Source organism: Heterocephalus glaber, unplaced genomic scaffold (assembly GCF_053883595.1).
Source record: "Heterocephalus glaber isolate CG9 unplaced genomic scaffold, H.glaber_assembly_v1.0 deba00001868, whole genome shotgun sequence".
Taxonomy (NCBI): Eukaryota; Metazoa; Chordata; class Mammalia; order Rodentia; family Bathyergidae; genus Heterocephalus; species Heterocephalus glaber.
In genome coordinates this window covers 830,961-858,127 of record NW_028258506.1, presented here as the reverse complement: position 1 = coordinate 858,127, position 27,167 = coordinate 830,961, and the positions used below count along the sequence as shown (strand labels likewise).

The 27,167-nt window shown below is 38.7% G+C and overlaps 1 long non-coding RNA gene and 2 pseudogenes across 2 annotated transcripts in view; all 3 read right to left on the bottom strand.

Moving 5' to 3' along the window:
* The window catches only part of LOC147820504 (uncharacterized), a 106,949-nt gene extending 86,351 nt beyond the window's left edge, over positions 1-20,598 (bottom strand). Inside the window, exon 1 of the long non-coding RNA XR_015448456.1 lies at positions 20,200-20,598. This is a non-coding gene — a long non-coding RNA (uncharacterized LOC147820504). The remainder of the gene's footprint in view (positions 1-20,199) is intronic.
* On the bottom strand, positions 1,022-5,007 carry LOC147820505 (EF-hand domain-containing family member C2 pseudogene; annotated as a pseudogene). The gene has a single exon (XR_015448455.1). The product of XR_015448455.1 is annotated as an EF-hand domain-containing family member C2 pseudogene (transcript).
* On the bottom strand, positions 15,953-17,158 carry LOC101708697 (putative olfactory receptor 7A2; annotated as a pseudogene).
* Positions 20,599-27,167: the final 6,569 nt, after the last annotated feature.

Genomic DNA, 27,167 nt, shown 5'->3' with positions numbered 1-27,167 from the left:
TGCTATACATATTATATGCTGCCACAACCAGCCCAGTGAGACAGGACAAGCAGCTTGAAGCTAATGAGGCTCTCCCGGGCCACGCCCAGGGAGTGGTGAGGTCCCAGAGGCCTCTTGCAGCCCCACCCCACCCAATGCTCCCTAAGCTGCCCCAACTGGCCGGTGGGTGAGACAGAACAAGCAGCTTCAAGCTCCTGAGGCCCTCCCAGGCCACGCCCAGGGCATGGTGAGGTGGCAGAGGCATCTTGCAGCCCCATCCCCACCCCAGGCTCCCTAAGGTGCCACAACCAGCCCAGTGAGACAGGACAAGCAGCTTCAAGCTCCTGAGGCCATCCAGGCCAGGTCAGACAGGGCAAGCAGCTTCAAGCTCCTGAGGCCCTCCTGGGCTATGGCCAGGGCATGGTGAAGTAGCAGAGGCCTCTTGCAGCCCCACCCCACCTGATGCTTCCTAAGCTACAGCAACTGGCACGGTGAGAAAGGACAAGCAGCTTCAAGCTCCTGTGGCTGTCCAGGCCAGGTGAGACAGGACAATCAGCTTCAAGCTCCTAATGCAGTCCGAGTCCACGCCCCGGGCAAGTGAGGTCAGCTTAGCTGCGTGGGCGCCTCCAATGCTCAGTGTCCCATGTCCCAGTCCCCGCCCCCCCATGCACTCTCTGCCTTCTGGCTTTTCTGCTACCTGGTCCCACACTACAGAGGTACAGGAGATTATAAAGAAGCAAGTCCTGAGCGCCACAAGATAGAGCAGAAGTTAGTAACAGAAACAGTGTTTCTCAGGCTCCTCGAAGAAAACTGAAGCTCAGCAGAAAAGTGAAGAGAACCTCTGCAATAAAGGCAGATCAGACCACTGTACTTGGTCTGCTGCTGGCTTGCTGAGACTCACTGACTTGTATATGCACAGGGATTCCTATGCTGCCTACTGTGACAGCAGAGACACACCCTGAAGGAGGCCCATAATTTCTAGTGCTATTTGCAAAAAAGAAAAAAAATTTTCTTATTTTTAATTTTTCCTTTTTTTCTACTCTTCAAAAATTTACTTTTCTTTATCTTTTCTTTCTCTCTCTCTCTCTCACTCATTCTCTCACTGTCCCACACTGCTCCTCATCTCCCTATTTGTTTCTTTCTGCACTGAATTCAGATTTCTCCCTTACTGTTCTTTTCTTCTCTTTTTTCTTCTCTTGATTATCATTAGGTTTAAAGGAAAGTAAGTTTGGTATCTAGCCTCCCTGTTGCTGTTAGGTGATTCTATTCACATCTTTGTTCTTTCATTCTGCCATTTTCTCTTCCCTTTAAAAACTTCTTAGAGTTTCTGTGATCTTTCTGTGTCTTCTGGCCTCACCACTAATCTTACCTGTTCTTTCTACCTGTCCTGCCCTCCCCAACTCCTTTTAGCTCTCCACCCCGAAGGAGAAAGATGCTATATTGAAGAGTTTATTCATTATAAACATATGTTAGGTTGGTCCTCGGTTTTAATTTAATTCACACAATTAAAAGTGATAGATTAATAACTACCACAAATTGTCATTTTCTAAGCTGTGCTTGATGCTATGGTAATGCTGACTATGACATTTGGGCTAACATGTTGTGATTGATCTAATTAGTTTTCCTTCCTGGTATAAGAAAAACATAATAGCTTCAGAGTCATTAGTCTCAAAACCCAAACATAAGCTATATCTGGAAGACACCTCTGAAAAGCAATCATTCCACAAGGGTTTTAAACACAAGTAACAAAGTTACCTACATTAAGCAATCTTGAAATATCAACCCAGGAATTAAATCAAAGGACAGTACTAGAAACAAAAATAAGAAGACACTTAAGCAATGCACAAACGAAGGCTTCCATGGCACAAAAAGGAAATTCTGGGGGAAATGATGTGGGAAAGTCTGATAAGCAACCACTTGGACCCCCTGAACTGATAGCACAGGAAGTAACAAAGCAGATGCATGAGGCTCTAGAAAATTTCAAAACAGAAATAATCTCCCAGATAAATAAAGACAGGGTGAGCAGAGTGAAAGTCATGATTAGAATTCTTTTTTTTTTAAAGAGAAATTATAGACATTTATTGCTAAGTGGATGCACACTGAGGCGATACTCTTAAGTGAAATAAACAGGACACACGTGTAAATACCGAATAGTTTCCCTAGTGGGAGAAAGTGTAAATAAGGACTAAAAGATATAATAGATAATGTGAAATAGGAAGAAAAGGGCCAAAGGGGAGGGGGAAGTGGGAGGGGTAGGGGAAAGGAAAGAAGGGAATGGAATTAATATGAGAAAATGAAGAAATGGAAACAAAGTCCTTGTAAATAGGGAGGGGTGGAGGGCTTGAAGGGAGGGCAGGGGAACGGGAAAAATAAGAACCAAGAGAGTATGTAAAGGTGCATATCTCCAATGATAAATGTCATTATACTGTACACCTAAAAAGTACCAATAAAAGGATATACAAAGAAAAACTGCATTTTAATAGCATCCGTACATCAGCAATATATGATGTTCTGAAAAACTAAAATGACAAAGAAAATTAATTGTGGTTTATGGATTTCTATTCAATATCAACCCTTGTTTCTTTTTTGTTAACTAAATTATACCTACTAAAAGAAACTTGGCAAAATTAAAGCAGTGAATTAAAGAAAGCTGACCGAAACTGTCATGGTCCCTCCTGGTCTAAGCCATATACATCCTTCAAAAGGTCTAAGTAACGAATGAATTTCACAGGAATAGGTGATGGCGTCCCGAAACAAACATCTTCACCTCTCTCTTTAACATAATCCGGGGCTTCCAATTCCGACATTGGATTCATTCTCCAGTTCAGGGCCAGGAAAAATGATTTACAATTTATTTGTCCTTCACTGTCCTCAAACCTGGCCAGTAAGTTTTCCAGAAGATCATCAGTCAAAGGAAACCTGTGGGACTTGCAGAGCCTTTTGATGTCTCTATTGGGCAATATATATTTTTTTCCAATCTTCATACACACAGCTAGAAATGAGTCTGTCAAAATGCTCAAATGTATTTTTCTTGAGCTTTGCTTGGGCCTGTGCAATTAAGAGATTCCTATCTGAACCCATGTCCTCAGGGACACGGTAGTGACGTGCAATGGTTAAAATCTCCTGGTCGGTGAGCTTATTGACAGTTATATCCAACAACAGGTCTCTGAATGTATTAAAATCCACCATCTTCGTGTGGTTACAGTCAGCAGCTGAAAATACCTGCTTGATCTCTCTTGATTTTGATTCCTCTTCTTTCAGCTTTTGTAGTGTGAGTTCAGTATTGCTAAATGGGAACCTGTCTACGCTCTTCTCCATGTAGTTTAAGGTGTACTCATCAGCACTGAGCAATGCAAATAGGTTCCCGTTCACATTCGCTTTGGCTCCAACATACAGGTCCTGGACGTTGATATATTCTGGAAGCTCACTTTTAAAGAATTCTTGCCCAAATTTCTTCACATGACTTCTTTTCAGGAACAGCCCACCAGTGTAGCCTGAATTCCTCTCTATCAGTTCAAACACCAAAAGTGTGCCATCATTGAGAAAGTATGAAATAATGAACTTCCTGTCTGCATCAGCACATGTGGGTGTGATCAGTCTTGCAAACAAATAGAGTACATTGCCTATGTTGCCATAGCTGCCTTCTCTTGAGAACTTCTTCTGGTAAGGCACAGGCTTGAGGGACAGACAGGAACGGAGAGAATCCTCCTCAGACCCAAAGCCAGTGTAAGGTGGAAATTTCCTTTCTACTTTTGGAGGAGGATGAGGCTTGTATGAAAGGGGGATAAAGTTCTCGATTCCATATTTAGTCTTATAATAAGACTTTGTAAATTCATCACAGTCACAGAGGATCACTTTCCTTCCCCCCACATTGATGGTGGCTCCTAAAAACAGGTCACTATCCTTGTAAAATGCTTGGTCTATTTTTCCCAGCTTGTACTTATCCAACATGTAACTATACTTCCGCTTGCCGGACAAGCCACCAAACACATTGAGAACTGAACGATCTGTTATCTGGCCTGGCTGATGGAGTCCAGGTGGCCATACTTGGGTAGTAGGAAGACTGACTTAGCATCCCGGCCTGAGTTCTCTGGCAATATTTCTTTGATTTCAACAGTATCATCAGACAAGAAGTAATGCAGGACGAGTTCTCTACGTTCCCCAAACAATGAGTCTGAGTCATCCCACAGGCAGAAGAAAGGCAAAACTTTCCTATTGTACTCCAGAAACTGTCTCCGGGTGTCAGTGGATTCATAGGGACGAAGAGGCTCCGAACGCTCCAATGTTTCTTTCCACATCTTCAAATACAGATCTTGTGGACGCTGTCCTGGGGTATTTAATTTTACTCCTATTTTTCTCAAAAAAATGTTTGTGAATTTATCACAATCATAAATCTTGAATGTCCAGCCAAGGAAGATGATGTCAATGTTGATATTGAAATCATACACAGTATAAAACTGATCATCATTTGGGGGGGGGAGAAATCCGATGACGCCGAATAAAAGTCCCTTGAGGCAGTCCGCTGTTTTTCACTTGAGGTTCATGTACTTTGACTGCGTCATCTTCAAGGTAGAAGTAGATTTTATAGAATCTGATTCTATATATTTCTTGGCTTTTATCACATACTCTGTCTTCCAAATAGGCATCAAAACATAGAATCTATCAAAAGCTAACCAAGACGGTCTATCAGTTCCTTCTCCTTTCGGATATATGCTACATTTAGTCTTCACTTTTTGCCCAATAAGTGGTTCTCCACCTATTCCAGGCTTCTCTTCACTCACCAGCATCCTAACATTGTTGCGAAAGCCCCAGTGTTGGGATTTATGAAACTTCTCCTTTCCCACATTGCGGTTGAAGCTATAGCCCGGCAGCAACGGCAGGACCATGGCTCTCAGCTTCTGAGGGTCTAGGACTCCGCAGGAGACCAGTGGGCCAGCTGCGTGCTTCCAGGCCGCTTTGTTGAGCCCCCACTGCAGGGGTTGCCTAGAGACAGGGGCAGTGTCACAGAGGGAGAGGGTATGGCGGGGTGGGGGCGGGGCACGGAACCCCTCCCTCCCCACCCTCCCATCCCCCACGGGGCCTGGACAAAGGAGCCCAATTCTGTAATTCTAAAGGCCATGTGAGTCAGAAATGCTTCCCAAAAAGTGGCATTTATAGCACAAAAGGGAAATGTAAGAAGACAAAGATACAAACAACTACCGAAATGTAGTATGATCAACATATTGAAAGCAGTATACTACTTCAAAATAAAAAAAAACACAATAAAATATATCAAAAGGATTCAGAAACACAGTGATGCACAGGAAATTTTTTTTCAATAATTAGAAAAATAATACTGAGAAAGCCAAAGGGAAGATAAGTTAAAAGTAGATAGTATAATCAGAGAAAAAATAGGAAGAATACCAATTTTGCTAGGACAAAACAACATGTATCCAGAATAAATTTCAAATTGAAAAAATGTTGACTGTAGGTTGGAATGACCAACACACTATAGGAAAGAAGTTAACATCAGTTATTACTACTGTAAATCCCATATTTTAATAGCATAATTGACTGAAAAAAAATTTCTTCACAGTGGTAGTATCATTTGTATTGAGGGCTGGAATATATTCTTGTTAGGATAGGCAGAAGGGGTAAAAGTGACAGATTCCCAAGTTGTATTCCATGAACCTAAAAACAGATTCACTGTTATTAAAACAGAGACAATATGGTGAAGAAAGTTAGAATGTAGTGTAGAAAAGGTACAGAAAGCCAATACGGAAGATTCTTGCATACAGCAGTTATCAGTTTGGTAGTACTTGAAGTTATGATACTAAATGGTGACATGTTCTAATTTGGTGTTTTGTGAGTGACATGTAGATTATTTTACATGATATCTGGTATGATTTCAATTTGTTGTGAAATTAGATATTGGCAGTATTGTATTACATGTAGTCAATGTATACATATACTTCTTGAAAAGATAAGATGGTATGTTGTGTTTTATCTTCTGTGTACACCTAAGGAAAACAACCAAATTTTGGTTCAAATAAAACATTTCTCTTACTCTGTAGTTTGTATTAAATCAATGACAAATGGCCTAAAATTTAATATATTGCCTATTAAGTATTGTGCTTAAAGCCAATACTATTTTTACAGACATAGAATTACATATGTTTGGATAGAAGAAGCTTGAAGTTCTGAATTTCAATATTCATTATAAACTAGAATAAATGAAGAGCTAATTGAATACAGAGTCATAGGTGTATGCAGGAGCATCGTAAGTTTGAGCATAGTCCAGGCAACTTCGTGACTTACAAAGAGCCTGTCTGAAAAATAAATAATGCATGAAAACAAATTAAGACCTGAATAGGTTGCTCAGTGAGAAGGTTCTGGGTTCAATCACTTGTACTGCAAAAAAGTAAAGTAAAAAATGTAGGACAGGTAACTTAAGAAAATAAAATAATAAAAAATAGAGAAAATGCTAAAGTTCATTAGAGTAACAAAATTAAAATGGATAGTCCTTAATGGGATCAAGAAGAGAACAATTGCAAAATGATAAAATAACAATCCAGGAAAAGGCATCATTTGTGTAGATTACAGAAAATATTTCATATGATAATAGAATATAAATTATTTCACCATTGTCTATGTGAAAATTTAGATGATAGTTACAAGTTCACAGGCTAACAGTTGGCAGAAATGTCCCAAGACAAAATGAAAAAAAACTCCATAATACCGTATCTGTGACTTGTAGTGTAACATTTTCACATCAATTTGATGCTAATAAATATTAGCCCTGGGAGAATTGGTAAGCATTTAACAGCATAGTAGTATTGATTTATTCAAGCTTCTTCAGAGAAGAATGAAAATTGGGATTATCAATTCATTTTTGAGAGTAATTCGCATTTGTTACATATACGCCTGGCAGTGCTTTTACTAGACACAGACTTTACACAGCATTTTACTTCTTAAACTAAATTCACATGTCCTATTGTAAATTGAGGTATATTTTAAGGAGCTTCTATCATGTCCAAATTTGGCTTATACAATATAATTCAATATAATTCAGTGTGCTAATCTCTACAAAAGAGAATTAATCAAAATAAATGAATACATATAATCAATTTTCCATGATTTACAAATAAGTGTCAAGAAATTCTTACTAAATTAGGACTATCAGGGAGCTGTGGTAATCTCATAAAGGGCATTTAAAAAATTCTAAACCAGACAACATAGTTTGTTATTCAATGTTGAGAGCAAGAACAAGATAAGCGTCACAAATGAACATTCCTAAGAGACATTATATGGGAGTGCCTGCCTAATACAATATTTTCAGGAAAAGAAGTAAAATATAAAATTCACTGGAAATGAATACAATGGCTAAAATCTTTCCAATGGTGGTAATATATAAGCATGAAATCCAGGTAAAGTAATGAATAAGTACTTGAGAGTAACAGTGACTAAATACATTGACATGAATGTACCAAAAGACTACATAATAATTATAAACTATTCATAAATGAAACTTTTGAAAGATGACAGTTACTACATCTTTATGAGTAAGAAATGTCTGAAGATAAATCCTATGAAAGTTTTGCAACATTCTAAAAATAAGTTATAGAGAATCATTTAGAAAAAAACTGGTGATTGAATAATGTAAGTTCATGGATGGACAGACTCCATAAACAAAAGAGACTTGCTACTGTCCAATGGGACCTTCTGACTGACTGCATTTGAAAAAAATAAATGGTTCTGTGGGAAAAATTGCAACTTGATATAGCTTGAAAAGATGTATTGTACCTGACATGAATTGCCATTAATCATGTCTTGATAAATCATGGAAATTGATAAATTTTGTACCTCAGGATGGCTTCTCATTAGCAATTAGTTTCCAGAATTTCAGTCAGTATGAAAAAAAAAAATGACCCAATAAGACATCTAAACAAGGTAAGGGAGGATAGGCAAATCTTAACTGTCAAGCCAAACTTCACATACCTTTTTGTTTATGATCCCAAGAAAACCATGAAATTAGGTAATTGGTACCAAAAGCACTTTCAGAAATAAATCAAAAGTTTACATTATGTACTACTCTGTTGCTTAGCACTACTTTTGTACATAAAAAACTACACATTTTTCTGTTGTCATTTTAAAAGCTGATGGAGACATTTAAAATTTCTTATTGATAATACTAGATAGAATTATGTTGATATGTAAAACATAAATTATGTATTTGCATTGTTTTCTCTATGCACAATGCTGCAGTTTTGTGTTTGGGGGTGGATGCACGTGGGTCATGTTGTGTGTGTGTCTGTGTCTGTATGTGTCTGCCTTTGTGTCTCTCTGGGTATGGTTCATTGTCTAGGTATTTACTGGCCTCTGTGTTTATGATGCAGCAGATGGAACCTAGAGCCTCACAGATGCCAGGCAAGCATTCCCACTGAGCTACATCCAAAGCCCTGGCACCGTGTTCCCCATTACAATTTTTATTGAGGGCTAGAGGTCAATTTCCTCAAAAATGAAACTAGCAATGAATCATGAACCTTGGAGGAAGGATTCTGAAATACTTGGCTGGAGCACCTGTGGAATCCCTTAAGGAAGGTAGCTTGTTGACAGTACATGTCAACCAATGGAGAGACAATACCATTCAGGGGGAAAACACTACCCTGTCCCCATTTTCCATTAGTTACTCTTGTACATGTTGAAGTATATCATGGACAGCATGGGCCAAGGCATACACAGCATTGTATATATTGCCATCCTTTTCAGTAATGGTCATTTCAAATTCACTCACAGGCAGCCAGGCCAGAGAGGCATTAGGTGAACTGTTTGTCACTGCAGTCAGACTCAGAGAGTGAGCATCCAAACTTCTACATCCAAAGGGGAGTGAGAAAACTGTCATCTTGGTATTTGGAAGGATGAGCTGTCTGGGTAAAACTTTTGAAACCAGAAATCTTTTCTTGAAGGTATGAAAAAATGAAATCCCCATGGAATGAGTCAAATATGAAATCTTTCCCAGTGATGGGAGCATGATTTTCTGGGTTTGTGACCCAGATAGTCCATGGTGCTAAATACTGTATGCTGCAAAATCCCATCTCTGATACACTGTCACTCTCAAAGTACATGTTGACCACATTAGGTATTCTTGGTCCCATGTACTGTAACTTATCTGGGTGTTTATATTCCAAATATAACCGAAAATCACTTGTGATTATTTCCACAAATGCTAGACAGACTCTGTTCCTGTCCATGGTAGAGTGGAGAGTGACACCTTGTTAGCCAGCAGAACACTGCTAAATAGCCAGAGAGGACTCTGAAACAGACAGTCCCAGTCCATTTGAGGGAGAGGGAGAACAAAGGGAAGTGAAAGGAAAGGGAGCCAACCACACACTTCCTCCAGCTGCCACTGGGAAAAACTGGAAAGTCGGCTGCTTCTTATCTTTCTCAGTATCCCACTACTCAATTTCAAGTTACAATACATAACAAAACAGCTTGATAGGTTAAAACAGACATGTACATCAATGGATTAGAATAGAGGACAGAGAAATAAATACATGCAGCTAAAGCCCTCTGGTTCTTGACAAAGATTCCAAAAATAGATTTTGGAGAAAAGACAGCCTTTTAAACAAACAACTCTGGGAAAACTTGATATTTATATGTAGAAGATTGAAACTAAACCTCTATCTCTCACCAGATCTGAAAATCACCTCAAAAACATTAAAGACCTACTAAGTATAAGACTTGAAACTTTGAATCTAGTAGAGAAAACACTTCAGGTTATAAGCTGAGGTAATGACTTCCAGAAAGAACTTTAATAGCACAAAAAATAAGAGCAAGAACCAACAAATGAGAATAGATTAAATTAAAAAGCTTCAGCACATCAAAGGAAACAACAGAGTGAACAGACATGCTACATAATAGGAGAAAATCTTTACTGGCTACTTTTGTGAAAATAATCTCAAGGATATATAAAGAACTCAAAAAATTAACACTAATAATAATAATAATAATCCAATTAAAAATAGGTAAATTAACTGAACAGACACTTCTCAAGAGAAGTGCAAATGGCCAGTAATTACATGGAAATTGTACAATATTTAGCTATCAAGAAAGTGAAAATGAAAATTATATGAGATCCATTTCACCCCAGTCAGAATAGCAATCATCAAAAGTACAAATATCAACAAATGCTAATGTAGATGTGGGAGATAAAATAACTTTATATTCAATTGGAAAAAATGTATGTTAATATAGCTACTATAGAAATCAGTATAGACTGGCAAAGAAACAGACCTGAGGACAAGTGGAACAGATTAGAAGATGCAGAAACAATTTCAGACACACTCAGCCACCTCATCTTAAACAAAGGAGCCAAACACCCTCTGGGAGGAAAGATAGCCTGTTTAATAAATGGTGCTGGAAAAATTGGGTTTCAATTTGCTAAAGATTAAAATTAGCCCTATATCTCTCACCATGCACTAAACTAAAATCAAAATGGATTTAAAAATCTAAATATTAAAAGAGAAATGCTGTACCGCCTGGAACAGAGGTTAGGTAGAACTCTCCCCCTGCCCCATTAACTTTATTGGTACATTTTAGGTATAAAATACAATTACATTCATCATTGGGATCTTGTACCATTACATGAGTCTCTTGGTTCCTATTTTTTTCCCTTCCCTTGCCCTCCCTTCCCTATTTGCAAAGACCTTGTTTCCATTTTTTTCCTCTTTTCATATTTTTTCCTTTCCCTTTTTTCCCTTCCCCCACCTCTCCAAATCCCTTGCTCTTTTAGACCTTTTCTTCCAGTTACACAATATCAGTTATACATTTTTTAAATTAAAATATTAAGATCCAGGAGACATTACCACAGATTTTACAGAATTTAAAAGGATATAGAAAGCATATTTAAAAAATCTTTTTTGAAATAAATTTGACAACTTCTAAGAAGTAACTTGGAAGACAAGTTAATGAAACTAACTCTGGAGGAAATATAAAATTTGAATAGCACCTATTAAAGAAAGTATATTCCTAGCTTGAAAACCTACCTATATGACAACAGCAGGCTCATAAACATTTTAACTGATAAATTATATCAAACATTTAAAGCAGAAAAAAGAAGGAACACTTCTCCCCTCATTTTAGGAAATCAACATTGTGCTAATCCTAAAACTGGATAAAGATAATAGAAGAAAAAGGTATGAACATAGATAGAAATTTGTTTAACAAAACAAACTATTAGAAGTCAGATCTGGCAGTATGTAAAAAGTGGTTTTATTATAGGGATGGCAGTGTTGGTTCAGCATTGGAAGATCCACCCCCAAAAGTAATCATTTTAACAGAGGAAAGGAGAAAGCCATATGATCCTGTCACTAGCTGAAGAAAGAGTATTGGACTAAATTCTACAGCTGTTCATGGTAAAAGCTATCAGGAGACTAGAAGTAGAACAGAACCTTCTCAACAGATCAAAGACATGCACTCCATGCTTCCAACAAAAACTCCTTCTATGAATGGAGACGATACAATGCTTTCTCTTAGACTTTGAAACATAGGTATAAACCAAATAGTCTGGCAATAAAATGACACAACTAGGATAGGATTGGCATGGCAGAGGCAAAATATTTATATGTAGATGAAATGATCATCTATGGAGAAAATACTAACAAATCTCTAGGAGCCCCTAGAACTTGTACTTGAATTTAGCAGGATAAGAAAACACAAGGAATATATAAAAATTCAGGTCTGTTTATACTTGCTATAAATGAAGAACTGGATATTGAAATTTAAAAGTTATGCAGGTGTACAAAGGACCCAGAAAAGCCAAAAACAAAAACAAAAAGTGTTGGAAGACGTATAGCACCCAATTTTAAGACTTCTTCTAAAGCTACAGTAATCAAGGCAGTTTTGGTGTAAGGAAAGACATATAGATCATTGGAATAGAACAGAGAATCTAGAAATAGAAACACACATATATAGTGCCCTGAGTTTTTAAAGATTATTTAACATTAGCGTTTTATAGAACATAAACTCGATTTAAGAGCCGAGGAAGAGATAGTGTTTTCAGCAAATGGCACTAGAACACCTGGAATCTGTATATAAAAAATTAACCTCAACCCTTTTTTTCCATACATGAAAATAACTGGAAGGGATCTATAAACCTAAATAAGAAAGCCTAAAAGTGTGAAACTTTAAGAAGAAATTATAAGGGAAAATATTTATGAATTCAGGGTAGGCAAGAACTACCTAGGATACAAAAGACATGATGTATAAAAGAAAAAAACTGATAAATGAGATTACATTAAAACTTAGAATTTTAAATGACATCATTAAAATGAAAAGTAGTCCTTAAACAGACCACATTTACAATGCATATAACCTACGACCAGAATATATAAAGAATTCTTAGACCTCATTAATAGACAACCCAATTAAAATGTAGACATAAGATGATAAATAGCCAGTATAACACAGGGAATGGTGTGCAACTCTAGAATCAGAAAAGTACTAATCAGTACAATAAGAAGATTGAATTATACACTCATTAGGGAGATGAAGTCAAAAGTTTTAAAAGCCTTGTCATGACTTTTTCTTTTTGTTGGATTTTCCCCCTTTGCGTTTAATTTGTCACACCCAATGGATTCATTCTGCTGGGTTTCCTGGGGTTGTGATCCTCATTGTCTTTTCCTAGGGTAATGTCTAAAATTTTCTGGAGTGCCAGTTTGGTATTCATGAAGTTCCTGAGGTGCTCTTTACCATTAAAGTATCATATTTCTCCATCCATTTTGAAAGATAGTTTTGCAGGGTACATCAATCTGGGTTGGAGGCTGTTTTCCTTTAGGGCTTGAAATACATCACTCCAAGCTCTTCTTGCCTTGAGGGTTTGCATTGAGAAGTCTGCTGTGATTCTGATGGGCTTTCCTTTGTATGTGATTTGTTTCTTTTCTCTCACTGCTTGTAGAATTTTATTCTTCTGTTGGATTTCTGGAATCCTAACTATTATATGTCTATGTGTAGTTTTTTTTTGATTTAAGGCTAGCTGGAGTCCTATATGCCTCACTTATGTGTATGTCAAGTTCTTTTCCCCTCCTTGGGAAGTTTTCTGCCATCACTTCTGTGAACAGTTTTTTTTATGTCATCTGCACTCTCTCCTCTTTCTTCATTGACTCCAATCAGTCTTATGTTATTCTTCTTTGCATCATCTAGCAGCTGCTGGACTGATTTCTCATGTTCCCTTACAATTTTAAAGCAATTTTTCTTTTCCTCCTAATTGCAATTTTATCTTCTATATGTGAAATTCTATCCTCACATTGGTTCATTCTGCTGCGCAGACTTTCAATGGAGTTTTTAATCTCTTGGAAATCTGTTTGTATCTGTTTTATGGATTCCATTTGTTTCCTATGCTGGGATTCCATCATGTTCCCCAGATCCTCTATTTTTTTATCTGTGTCCTCTCTAGATTTATTAATCATGTCTTGCACCATGAGCAAAATCTGTGCTGTTATCTGAGTAATTAGTTCTGATTTCACTTTTCCCAGATCCTCTTTTGTTGGCAGTTCAGGGAGTCCAGGTGGTTTAGTATCAGAGTGTTCCATCTCGTTTCCCTTTGTGGTTGCTGTGGGTGATCTGGAAGTCTGTTTTTGAGGCTTGTTTATGTGTCTTCTCATTTCCACGGCGGGGGGGTGTGCTTCTGGAGCCCACTCGGCTCACCTTCTCTGCCCTAGGAGCTTCGGATGGCAGCGGGGGAGCTTCTTTCCGAGTGCTGGGACCTGCTCACCTTCTGTGCCCTAGGAGCCTGGGATGGAAGCAGGGAGCTTCCTTCCAGGTGCTGGGACTGACTGAGCTTCAATGCCCTAGGAGCCTGGGATGAAGGCAGGGAGCTCCTTTCCAGGTGCTGGGACCTGCTCACCTTCTGTATCCTAGGAGCCTGGGGTGGAAGCAGAGAGCTTCCTTCCAGGTGCTGGGATCTGCTGAGCTTCACTGCCCTAGGAGCCTGGGATGGAGGCGGGGGGGCTTCCTTCCAGGTGCTGGGACCGGCTCACCTTCTTGGCCCTTGGAGCCTGGAATGGCTGCAGGGGAGCTTCCTTCCCAGTGGTGGGACCGGCTGAGCTTCACTGAGATTAGGTAGAACTCTTGAAGACATTAGTGTAGGAAAAGATTTTATGAACAAAACCTCAGTTGCCTGTGAAGTAGCACAAACCATCAACAACTGGGATCTCTTTTTATTAAAAAGCTTCTGCACAGCAAGATAAACCAACAGCAGTGTGAAGAGACTACACACAATATGGGAAAAAATTTTCACTTGCTGTTCCTCAGACAAAGGCCTACTATCTCGAAACTATAAAGAACTTAAAAAGATCAGACCTCCCAAATTTAAAGACCCAATCCAAAAATGGGCATCTGAAATGAATAGACATTTCTCAGACAAAGAAGCAGAAGTAGCAAATAAACACATGAAAAAATGTTCAACATCACAGGTCATTTGAGATATGCAAATGAAAACAATGTTGAGATTCTACCTCACTCAAGAAAGGCTGCTATCATGAAATCAACCAATAACAAATGCTGGCAGGGCTGAGGGGAAAGAGGAACCCTGCTCCACTGCTGGTGGGAGTATCGACTGGTGCAACCACTATGGAAATCAGTATGGAGACACCTCAAAGAACCAGGACTGGAAGTCCTATTTGACCCAGCTGTTCCTCTGCTGGGTATCTTCCCCAAAGAATTAAAAGAATCATACCACAGTAACATATGTGCACCCATGTTCACAGCAGCACAATTTGTATTAGCTAAAACTTGGAAGCAAACTAATTGTCCATCAACTGGAGACTGGATAAAGAAAATGTGTTTTTTTAAATAAATGGAGTACTAACTACTTAGCCATAAAAATGAGAAATTAAGAGACATTTATAGCTAAATGGATGTACATTGAGGTGATACACTTAAGTGCAATAAATAGGACACACACGTGTAAATACTGAATAATTTCTCTAGTGTGAGAAACTGAAAGTGTAAATAAGGCCTAAGACATATAATAATGTGAAATAGGAAGAAAAGGGGCAAAGGGGAAGGGGAAGTAGGAGGGGTAGCAGAAAAGAAAGAAGGAAATGGACTTCATATGAGAAAATGAAAAAATGGAAACAATGTCTTGGTAAATAGGGAGGTATGGTGTGGTTGAAGAGAGAGCAGTGGAAGGGAGAAAAATAAGAACCAAGAGCGATTATGTAAAGGCGCAAATTTCCAATGATGAATGCCATTATATTGAATACCTAAAATGTACCAATAAAATAAAATTTAAAAAAAAGAAATCAGTATAGAGGTTCCAGAAAAAGTAAAATACAGCTGCCGTATGAATCAACTGTAACAATCTTCGGTATATAATCAAAGGAATGAAAGTTATTATACTATAGAGATACCTGTATAACCATGTTTGTTGTGGTGTAACTCATAGTAGCCAAGTTATGGAATCGGGCCAGGTTCCACACACACACACACACACACACACACACACACATATATATATATATATATATAGAGAGAGAGAGAGAGAGAGAGAGAGAGAGAGAGAGAGAGAGAGAGAGAGAGAGACAGACAGACAGACAGACAGACATAAAAAAATGAAATAATGTCATCTGCAGGAAAAAATGGGTGGAACTGGAGACAATCATGCTAAGCAAAATAAGCCAGACTCAAAAAGAAGAGTATTCCAAGTTTATCTCTTCTACATGGAACTTTAAAAAGAAAAAGATGATATGAAAGTAGAAAGAAGACTATTAAATAGGAAAGGAATCTGTGGGAAGAGAGAGGAACTAGGGTAAGTAGAGTAACAGGAACCAGAAATGAAGAACAAACCATGCTAATGCATGTACAAACACCCCAAAATGAAGGGCACTCTGCTGCACAACTGATATACAGTCATAAAATAATTTAAATTGAATTGTTTCCTAGTTTTACAAAGATTGAAATCACAGTAATGGAAATTTCAAGAAAAACACAGAAAGAATGAGTTTACATTCATAATCTGATCAAAGAATCAAAACTTCAGTTTTCAAGGTTTTGGTCCCTTGCAATCACAGGCGCCACATCAGCCCTGAGGTGATGGGTTCTGTTATAGTCTCATTCCAAAGAGTCTTATCAGTGCTCTCTTTACATCTTGATTCCTCAGACCGTAGATGAAGGGGTTCAGCATGGGCGTGACCACAGTGCACCTCACTGAAGCTATTGCACTTGAGTGTGAGCTATGGGCGGTGGCAGAACTGATGCAAACTCCTAGGCCTGTGCCATAAAATAAAGAGACAACTGAGAGGTGAGATGCACAGGTGGAAAAGGCTTTATTTCCCCCTTGAGCTGATGACATTCCATGTGTGGTGGAAACTGTCTTAGAGTAAGAGTAAAGGATGCCAGTGAGGGAACCAGCACAGGTGCAAAATACATCACAAAGTCATTAAGAAAGTTTTCAGAACAGGCAATTTGGACCACTTGATTGAGTTCACAGAAGAAGTGAGGGATTTCTAAGTCAGTGAAGAAAGACAGCTGCAAAGCCATGAAACTTTGGAACAAGGCGTGCAGAACGCTCATGATCCAGGACCCCAGAATCAGCAAGCCACAGAGCCAGGGGTTCATGATGACCATGTAGTGCAGGGGATGACAGATGGCTACAAACCTGTCATAGGCCATCACAGCCAGGAGGAAACTGTTGAACTCTGCAAAGAGCATGAAAAAATAGATCTGGGTAATGCAACCTGTGTAGGGAATGACTTTGCTCTGTGTCTGAATGTTCACCAGCATCTCGGGCACGCTGGTGGAGGTGAAACAGATGTCTGAAAATGACAGGCTGGAGAGCAAAAAGTACATGGGAGTGTGCAGGCGGGAGCTGGAGCATACGGCCAGGATGATGAGCATGTTCCCAAGCAGTGTGATCAGGTATATGGAGAGGAAAAGTCCATATATGAGTGCCTGCAGTTCTGAGCCTTCTGAAAATCCCAGAAGAAGAAATTCTGAAATTCTGGTGTCGTTCCCTAGTTCCATGTGGTGGATACAACCACCAGGAAAAAGAAAAACAATGTGAGTACCATTCATACAAATGGGTATTACTAATATTGTTGAAATGCTCAAATTTATATTTCCAGTCTATAAATTCATTTGTATATTTTGTTTATGAATCTGGTCCTCTTAGGGAATGCCTAGTGGCGTTCTTGATTTGAAATTTCTGTCCTACTCTGAGCCTTCTCCATGGAAAATTATGTCTTTGACAGTTTTCCTAAGAAATTATTTCTTACAATTAAGGGATATATATTGAGTGACAACCCTGTTCTATGTACTGTCTTGGCAATGAGTATCAACAGCTGAAAAATAAAATTTCCTACATCCTGGTTTGCTGACAAGGAATATATGCAAATGAGAACATCATATATCACTACCATTTTGTGGTAAGAGTGTCATATAGAGTTGCATATGCATACACTCACAGAATTCAACATATCAAATGTGTGTGACCCTTTAAATATCAATGATGCCTCAATAATTATATCTCTGTTTAAAAACAGAGATGATCATGTAGCATGCTCAAGATGCCATAAAGAAAATGAAAGATTTGAGGGACAGAATAGATAGGATAGTGTGCGTGTGCGTGTGTGTGTGTGTGTGCGTGCGTGTGTGTGTGCATGTGTGCGTGTGTGTGTGTGTGTGTATTTTATGCTGGGCACGGAACCCAGGACATATTCATGCTAAGTAGGCTCTCTACCACTGAATCCCCTCCCAGATCCTGGGGGTGCTATTTGTTCTGGGTGTCCAGGCAAGATCAGCAGAGACAGTGACATTTGAACAGAGACTTCAAGAAGATACAGCACAATCCAGGAGGTTCTCTGCAGAAATTTCACTTGGCAGAGGGAATAGCCAGTGCAAAGGCCTGTTGTGGGTGCTTGTTTTAAGACTTTCAAGACCATCAAGAAGCCACTGTGGCAAAAACCAGGAATCAGACAAGCATATCCACTATCACCACTCCTGTTCAATATAGTCTTGAAAACATTAGCCACAGCAATTAGACAAGAGAAAGAAATAAAAGGAATAAAGATAGGAAATGAACAAGACATACTGTCATTATTTTCAGATGGCATGATACTCTATATAGAAGACCCCAAGAACTCGACTAAAAGGCTTCTATACTTAATAACAAATTCAATAAAGTAGGTGGATGCAAGGTCAACACACAAAAATCAATAGCTTTCGTCTACATGAACAACACACAGAGAGAGTAATGGGGCAAACAATTCCTTTCACAACACCATCCAAAAAATTGAAATACCTAGGAATCAACCTGACAAAAGAAATCAAAGACCTCTTCTTGACATAGCACTCTGGAAAGAAAGATTGAAGAGCACATCAGAAAATGGAAAGACATGCCTTTCTCCTTGGTAGGAAGAAACGACATAGTGAAAATGGCCACACTTCCAAAACTGCTACATAGATCCAATCCAATCCCAATTGAAATTCCAGCAGCATACTTCATGGACCTTGAGAAAACAACCCAAAAGCTCATTTGGAACAAGAAGAGAACTAGAATAGCAAAAGCAATTCTAGACAACAGAGACACGGCTGGGGATATCACAACCACCAACCTGAAATTATACTACAAAGCCACCGTGATAAAGACAACATTGTACTGGCAAAGAAACAGACCTGAGGACCAGTGGAACAGATTAGAAGATGCAGAAACAACTCCAGACACACTCAGCCACCTCATCTTCCACAAAGGAGCCAAACACCCTCACTGGAGGAAAGATAGCCTCTTTAATAAATGGTGCTGGAAAAATTGGGTTTCAACTTGCCAAAGATTAAAACCAGACCTGTATCTCTCACCATGCACTAAACTAAAATCAAAATGGAATAAAGATCTAAATATTAAAATAGAAACTCTGAACTGTCTGGAACAGAGGTTAGGTAGAACCCTTGAAGATACTGGTGTAGGAAAAGATTTAATGAACAAAGCCTCAGTTGCCCATGAACTAGCACTAACAATCAACAAGTGGGATCTCTTCTTATTAAAAGGCTTCTGCACAGCAAGAGAAACCACCAGCAGTGTGAAGAGACAACCCACAATGTGGGAAAAAAATCTTCACCTGCTGTTCCTCAGACAAAGGCCTACTCTCTAGAATCTATAAAGAACTTAAAAAAAAACAGACCTCCCAAATTTAAAGACCCAATCCAGAAACAGGCATCTGAAATGAATAGGCAAAGAAGTAGAAATGTGTGAAGCATGTGAAAAAGTGTTCAACATCACTGGTCATTCAAGGGATGTAAATAAAACAACGCTGAGATTCCACCTCACCCCAGAAAGAATGGCTGCTATCTTGAAATCAACCAATAACATGCGAGCAGGGCTGTGGGGAAAGAAGAACCCTTCTCCACTGCTGGTGGGAGTGTAGACTGGTGCATCTATTGTGGAAATCAATATGGAGATACCTCAAAGAACTAGGACTGAAAGTCCATTTGATCCAGCTATTCCCCTGCTGGGTATCTTCTGAAAATAATTAAACGAATCATACCACAGTGATATATGTGCACCCATGTTCATAACAGGTCAGTTTGTGATAGCTAAAACTTGGAAACAGACCAAGTGCCCATCAACTGGAGACTGGACAAAGAACTGTGTTTTTTTTTTAATAAAATGGAGTACTACTCAGCCGTAAAAAATGAGAAATTAGAGACATTTATAGCTGAATGGATGCACATTGAGGCCATACTCTTAAATGAAATGAATAGGACACATATGTATAAATACCGAATTGTTTCTCTGGTGTGAGAAACTCAAAGCGTAAATAAGGACTAAAAGAATGGATAATGTGAAATAGTAAGAAAAGGGGCAAAGGGGAAGGGATAATGGGAGGGGTAGTGGAAAGGAAAGAAGGGAATGGAATTAATAAGAGAATATGAAAAAATGGAAACAAAGTCTTTGTATATGGGGAGGGGCAGAAGGGTTGAAGGGAGGGCAGGGAAACGGGCAAAAAATAAGAACCAAGATAGAGTACGTAAAGGTGCAAATTCCCAATGATGAATGTCCTTACACACTGTACACCTAAAATGTACCAATAAAATTAATAATATAAAAATATATTTAATGGGCTGGGGATTTAGCTCAGTGGTTCTGCTGCCTGCCTCAAAAGTGCAAGAAACCGAATTCGATCCCCAGTAATAACAACAACTATATATATATATTTAACATCAAAATAGCCTGGAAGGCGGGCTTACCTGGGGTTTAAAATGAGCCCCTACCGGTTTGGGGACGTCCGGTTTCTCCCGCAGTCCTCGGACCCTGAGCTCGGAGTCCGCCTGGGACCCAGCAGCTTCTCCCGGTCACGCTGGAGCGCCCCGCAGGCCATGGGGCCCGCGCCGCCCAGCCCGGAGCCCGTGGCCATGGCCTAGGAGGAGGCCGCGCCGCGGGACGAAGAGAGCTCCCAAAGCTGCTCAGGGACTTGCGAAACTTGACTCTCAACGCTGCCGAGCAGCGCCCGTCCCCTCCACCCACGGGGTCTCAGGGCAGCAGCGAGGGCGACTGACGGCGCGGCCCGAGCCTGGGGCGGGCGGACCCCCGCGCACGCAGACGCGGAGTGCAGACCGTGCTGTCCCTGCGCAGGGAGCGCACGGCGCGCATGCTCAAGAACGCCCGGTGGTTCCCGCGGGCCTTCGGAGACGAGCGTTTGAAGGTAGCGAAGGATGAACCCAGAAGCATGCCCTTCAAGTGCGTCTGCAGCTTCTGCGTCTCTCACGCATGGGACCCTTTGGAGAACACTAGAATAGGGAGTGATTACAACACAGTCAGTGTAGGTGCAAGTCTTAGACGATCTGTGGGATGAATGACGACAATGCGCTTTGACTTTATTTGACCCAGCAAGGCTCCAGTAGGTCTGAAGTCTTCTCAGTGCTTTAAAGCCTGAAGTCTATGATGAACGCCAAGGGTGGACAGATTTTTCTAGTTCTTACAAATCTGAGTTGCAATAAAAGGAAATTGTGATGTAACATTTTATTTTCAGAGGAACTTATTAAAATTGACTTTTCTTTGTTAAAAAAAAAAAAGTGCAAGGACCCGAATTTGATCCCCGGTAACAACAACAACAAATATATAAATGAAGACAGTGTGGGAGGTCAATGAGAAAAAAGAATTTTGGTGAAAGATGCTGTCAGAGGATGAGGTGGTGTTGAAACTGAAAACAGAAGGAAACCTTCATCCATACTAGGCATTTTGCACATTGTGTTGCAAAGGCATCCTATGAATTGCAATGGAGACCCAACTTAATGCCATCGACAGCTGAGCCCTCTTCCCTCTTATAGGACCCACCTGGGAAAATGGAGTCTGGACAGCTCTGCTCTGAGGGATGCGCACACACTGCCATAGCCACCAAGGCCTTCTGACCAGCTCAACACACTGTTTACGCTTCTACTGTACACAGTGTACCTTGGCCAGACCAGATTATCTTTCCCCTAATGTAGAAATGATATTCAGATTTTCCATTTGTAAGCCTTCCATAAACAAATAACCATTCGGCTAAATTTTAGTACACTTTTAAAGCTTCTGCTCTGCATTTAAAGAAATGTATACAAAAATTAATTTCAATAAATGTGGAGTGAGAAATAGGAATGTAACGCACACCCGGGTAAATAAGGTAATAAATCAGGTTGTCACTGCAAGACTGAAAGGAAGAAAATGCACACGTGGTTGTGGCACCGTCCAAGAAGATTCTGTCTCCTGGATGCCCTGCAAAAATAGGAGAGCAAAAATAAATGTAGACAAAGTCAAAAGTTGTGAAATATCTATGGTTTAAAACACCATGTAGGAAAATGACCCCAGGGGAGAAAGGATCAAAGGGAATAAACTATAATTGACAAAGTGCAACAAAAGTTGAGTGTATTTTGATATGAAAAGAAGAATTCATTTTTCCTACGCCTTTTTCCATACTTTTTTTACCACTAAGTTTTGCCATGGTTCATTGATGATGGAGCAGGCCCCGTTCCCATTTTTCACATGTGGCATCGTTTCTTTCTTATTCTTGGGCTTTGAAATTTAACGACTTTTTTTGGAAAAAAATCCCACAGGTATAGTTAACTCTGGTTCTCGTGTAAAATATGCAAAAAGCATCTACAGCCCATTCACCATGAAACCATGCGCTGTCAAGGGCTATTCAGTGCTTTTCTTTCTGTCATCTGTGGCTGAGAATACTGTGCCGCACACATTTATTTCACGCTACCCAGTCTATGTCGTTGCAGTACAAGATCCAAAGCCTCACCTGCTTTGTTCATTTCCACAAAGGTAGGTACATATATAGAAATGCAGTTACATAGAAACAAAGTTTTTAAAATGAGAATGTATACAACTAAAACAAGTACAGGCTACACAGAGTTTTTGGCGCATTTTTAAAAAATTATTTGAGTCTCAAAAACCAACTGAAAAATGGCCCAGGGATTCGTAAGGTCCTGTGTTCGATCCCTGGTACCAAAAAAAACAACAACAACAACAAAAAAAAAACACAACTAACTGAAAAAATAGCATATCAGTAGTAAAGCAATTTCCTAGCCCTGGGTTCCATCCCCAGAGTCACAACAGCAAGAAAAATCTAACTAATCCAAGATAGAAAGCATTAACAACTTAAAAATATCCAACATGAATTAATAATTAAATTGACAAAGGTCTTGACATCTTAAAATATAACATATCATGGTCCTGTAATATTCTAGTATATAATAGATGTTTAGTTATCATTTGTTCAATTAATTAGGAATGAAGCCTGAGTATACATGGACTTTTAATATATGACAAGTTGCATCTCAACTAAGTAGGGAGAGATTGGATTGTGGGATCAAAGCTGACATAAATGGTTACCTGGAAAAATATAGAATTGGTTCCTGAACAAAATTCAGAAGGGAGAAGACCCCAGTGTAAAAGTACAAAATGCATTACACGTGAACACCAAGAAACAATATATAAAATCTAGAGTGAGCAAAACCATGTTAAGGGAAGAAACTCAGGAGTAAGTAGGTAGATATCCATAACTAAATAAAAGTTCAAGTTTTATAATGGTCAAAATATCACCCTCAAAATCAACAGAAAAACTATAATATATAAAGATTACTTCAAATATTGGAAACAGCAGAAAAGGAGCAAATAATAATAACAGGGAAATCAAAATGGTGATAAATATATGAACACTTGCTCAAAGTCAGCAATAGTTTAAGAAAACAAAAAGGAATATTTTTACACACTCCAGCCTCGAGGGGGAAAATCCCAAGAAGCAGTATATGATTGGGATTGCAATTATTAAATGGAAAAGAGGTAGTCTCTAATTTGGTGGCAGAAATGTAACTTGCTACCATGCATTGCAGAGACAATTTGAAGACAGCTATAAAATTAAAAGTACAGGTATGATTTAACTCAAGGTTTCTCAATTTCCACACAATTGATAATCTGCGGTTGTCATGTGATTCTTTGTGATAAGAACTTTCCTGTGCATTTCATGATGTTCTGCAGCATCTCTGACCTCCAACATCCCCTCCTCTGGATGGCAGTCAAAAATGTCTCTGGATATTCCTCAGTGTCAACTGGGGAACAAAATTATTCCTGAGCAAGAACTGCAGTTTGAACCTAACAAGAATAAAGTATTCTTTTTTTTTTTTTTGGTACCAGGGATCGAACTCGGGTCCCTGTGCTTGCAGGGCAGGCAGCGGAACCACTGAGCTAAATCTCTGGCCCAAGAATAAAGTATTCTTGCAGCATTGACATAACAGTACACAAAGGGGAAGAATATGAAAGACCATCAAAAGTGTAAATAGCAAAACCCCACTATGAAATATTTTAAAGCCTTTGAAATATCTAATCTGCAAATATTTAAAAATATATGCTAATTTATCTCATTTGCACAAATAGTTTGTCTTATTTTGTCGAAAAGAAAGTTTGTGTTATCGCCTGTTTCTATTTGTAAGAATCTTTTAGGTTTATATCTTGTACTAAGTAACTACTTTCAACATAATCATACACAGTGTAATAAGTATTGTTATTCTCTTATTGTTTGATTATAAAAATTTGTTTTATTTTTTCATAAAATAGAAAAAACATAAAAAAGAAATATCTATTCTGAAGTGTGACAGTTGACTTGCCAAAAGTTCACTGGTTTTATTGAGTGAGAAGGGGGTGCATTCTAGTAAAGAATACTCCACTACTATAAAGAGCATTTACAATGTGCATAAAAAGTGTATGAGCATGTATGAATGCACAATTATAGAAAAAAATCTTAAACCAAGAACTTACACAACAGACAATGACAATATTAATTAAATTATTATTAGTGCTCTTATTTTCAGTGGATATTTATAGCCATTAAGAAGAGTGAACTTGAGTTATTTTCAGAAATGATGAATTTTGAGACCACAATGTAAGATGAAATTAATCAAACACAGAAAGTTAAATCTACCATGGATTCCTTTATGTGAGAAACTCAATCTGGCAATCTAGACCAGGTGATTATTTGTGGTGAGAACTGGCCTGTGCATTTGAGGAAGTTTTGCAGCATTCTTGACATCTTTCTTTTTTTTATTAAATTCTTTTATTGGCACATTGTAGGTATACAACACAATTACATTTCTCATTGGGAATTGTACCTTTACATAATGCATCTTGGTTCTTATTTTTTCCCCATTCCTAGCCCTCCTTTCACGCCCTCCACTCTTCCCTATTTACAAAGACTTTATTTCCATTTTTTCCATTTCTCATCATTTTTCCTTTCCCTTCTTTCCTTTCCCCTGCCCCTCCCACTACCCCTACCCCTTTGGACCTTTTCTTCCTATTTTACATTTTCGATTATTCATTCTAATCATTGGTACATTTTAGGTATACAATATAATGACATTCATCATTGGAAATTTGGACCTTTACATAGTCTCTCTTGGTTCTTATTTTTCGCCCTTGCCCAGTCAAACCCTCCATTTCTCCCTATTTACAAGATTTTGTTCCTATTTTTCCATTTTCTCATATTAATCCCATTCCCTTCTATCCTTTCCCCTAGCCCTCCCACTTCCTTCCCCTTTGCCCCCTTTCTTCCTATTTCACATTACCTGTTATACATTTAGTCCTTATTTACACTTTCAGTTTCTCACACTAGAGAAACTATTTGGAATTTATTCATGTGTGTTCTATTTATTTCACTTAAGAGTATCACCTCAATGTGCAACCACTTAGCTATAAATGTCTCTAATTTCTCATTTTTTATGGCTGAGTAGTACTCCATTTTATTTAAAAAAAACACATTTTCTTTATCCAGTCTCCAGTTCATGGGCATTTGGGCTATTTCCAAGTTTTAGCTATTACAAACTGTGCTGCTATGAACATGGGTGCAATTATATCACTGTGGTATGATTCTTTGAATTCTTTGGGGAAGATCCCCAGCAGTGGAATAATGGGGTCAAATGGGACTTCAAGTCCTAGTTCTTTGAGGTATCTCCATACTGATTTCCACAGTGGTTGCACCAGTCTACACTCCCACCAGCAGTGGAGCAGGGTTCCTCTTTCCCCACAGCCCCACCAGCATTTGTTATTGGTTGATTTCATGATAGCAACCATTCTTTCTGGAGTGAAGTGAAATCTCAGCCTTGTTTTCATTTGCATCTCTCGAATGACCAGTGATGTTGAACATTTTTTCATATATTTATTTGCTATTTCTACTTCTTTATCTGAGAAATGTCTGGTCATTTCAGGTGTCCATTTTTTGATTGGGTCTTTAAATTTGGGAGGTCTGATCTTTTTAAGTTCTTTATAGATTCGAGATAGTAGACCTTTGTCTGAGGAAGAGCAGGTGAAGATTTTTTCCCACATTGTGGGTTGTCTCTTCACACTGCTGCTGGTTTCTCTTGCTGTGCAGAAGCCTTTTAATAAAAAGAGATCTCACTTGTTGATTGTTTATGCTACTTCACGGGCAACTGAGGTTTTGTTCATAAAATATTTTCCTACACCAATGTCTTCAAGGGTTCTACCTAACTCTGTTCCAACTGGTTCAGAGTTTCTATTTTAATATCTAGATCTTTAATCCATTTTGATTTTAGTTTAGTGCATGGTGAGAGATAGAGGTCTAGTTTTAATCTTTGGCAAGTTGAAGCCCAATTTTTCCAGCACCATTTATTAAAGAGGCTATCTTTCCTCCAGTGAGGGTGTTTGGCTCTTTTATCGAAGATGAGATGGCTGACTGTGTGTGGCATTGTTTCTGCATCTTCTAATCTGTTCCACTGGTCCTCAAGTCTGTTTCTTTGCCAGTACCATGCTGTTTTTATCACAGTAGCTTTGTAGTAGAGTTGCAGGTTGGAGATTGTGATACCCCCTGCCATGTCTCTGTTACCTAGAATTGGTTTTGCTATTCTGGGTCTCTTCTTGTTCCAAATGAATTTTTGGATTGTTTTCTCAAGGTTTATGAAGTATGGTGCTGGGATCTCAATTGGAATTGCATTAAATCTATATAACAGTTTTGGAAGTATGGCCATTTTCACTATACAAATCCTTCCTACTCAGGAGCAGGGAATGTCTTTCCATTTTCTGATATCTTCAATCTCTCTTTTCAGAGTGCCATAGTTTTCAGAGAAGAGGTCTTTGATTTCTTTTGTTAAGTTGATTCCTAGGTATTTCAGTTTTTTGGATGCTATTGTGAAAGGAATTATTTGGCCTATTTCTCTCTCAGTGAGTCTGTCATTGGTGTAGAGGAAAGCTATTGATTTTTGTGTTTTGACCTTGTAACCAGCTACTTGACTGAATTTAGTTATTAAGTCTAGAAGATTTTTGGTGGAGGTCTTGGGGTCTTCTATATAGAGTATCATGTCATCTGCAAATAATGACAATTTCACTTCTTCATTTCCTATCTTTATTCCTTTTATTTCTTTCTTTTGTCTAATTGCCGTGGCTAATGTTTCCAGAACTATATTGAACAAGAGTGGTGATAGTAGACATCCTTGTCTTGTGCCTGATTTTAGTGTGAAGGATTTCAGTTTTTGACCATTTAGTATGATATTGGCTGTTGGTTTTTCATAGATAGCTTCTATCAGTTTGAGGTAGTGACCATCTACTCCAATTTTTTGTAGGGTTTTTATCATAAATGCATGTTGGATTTTGTCAAATGCTTTTTCTGCATCTATGGAGATAATCATATGGTTTTTGTCCTTGGCTCTATTGATATAGTGTATTACTTTGA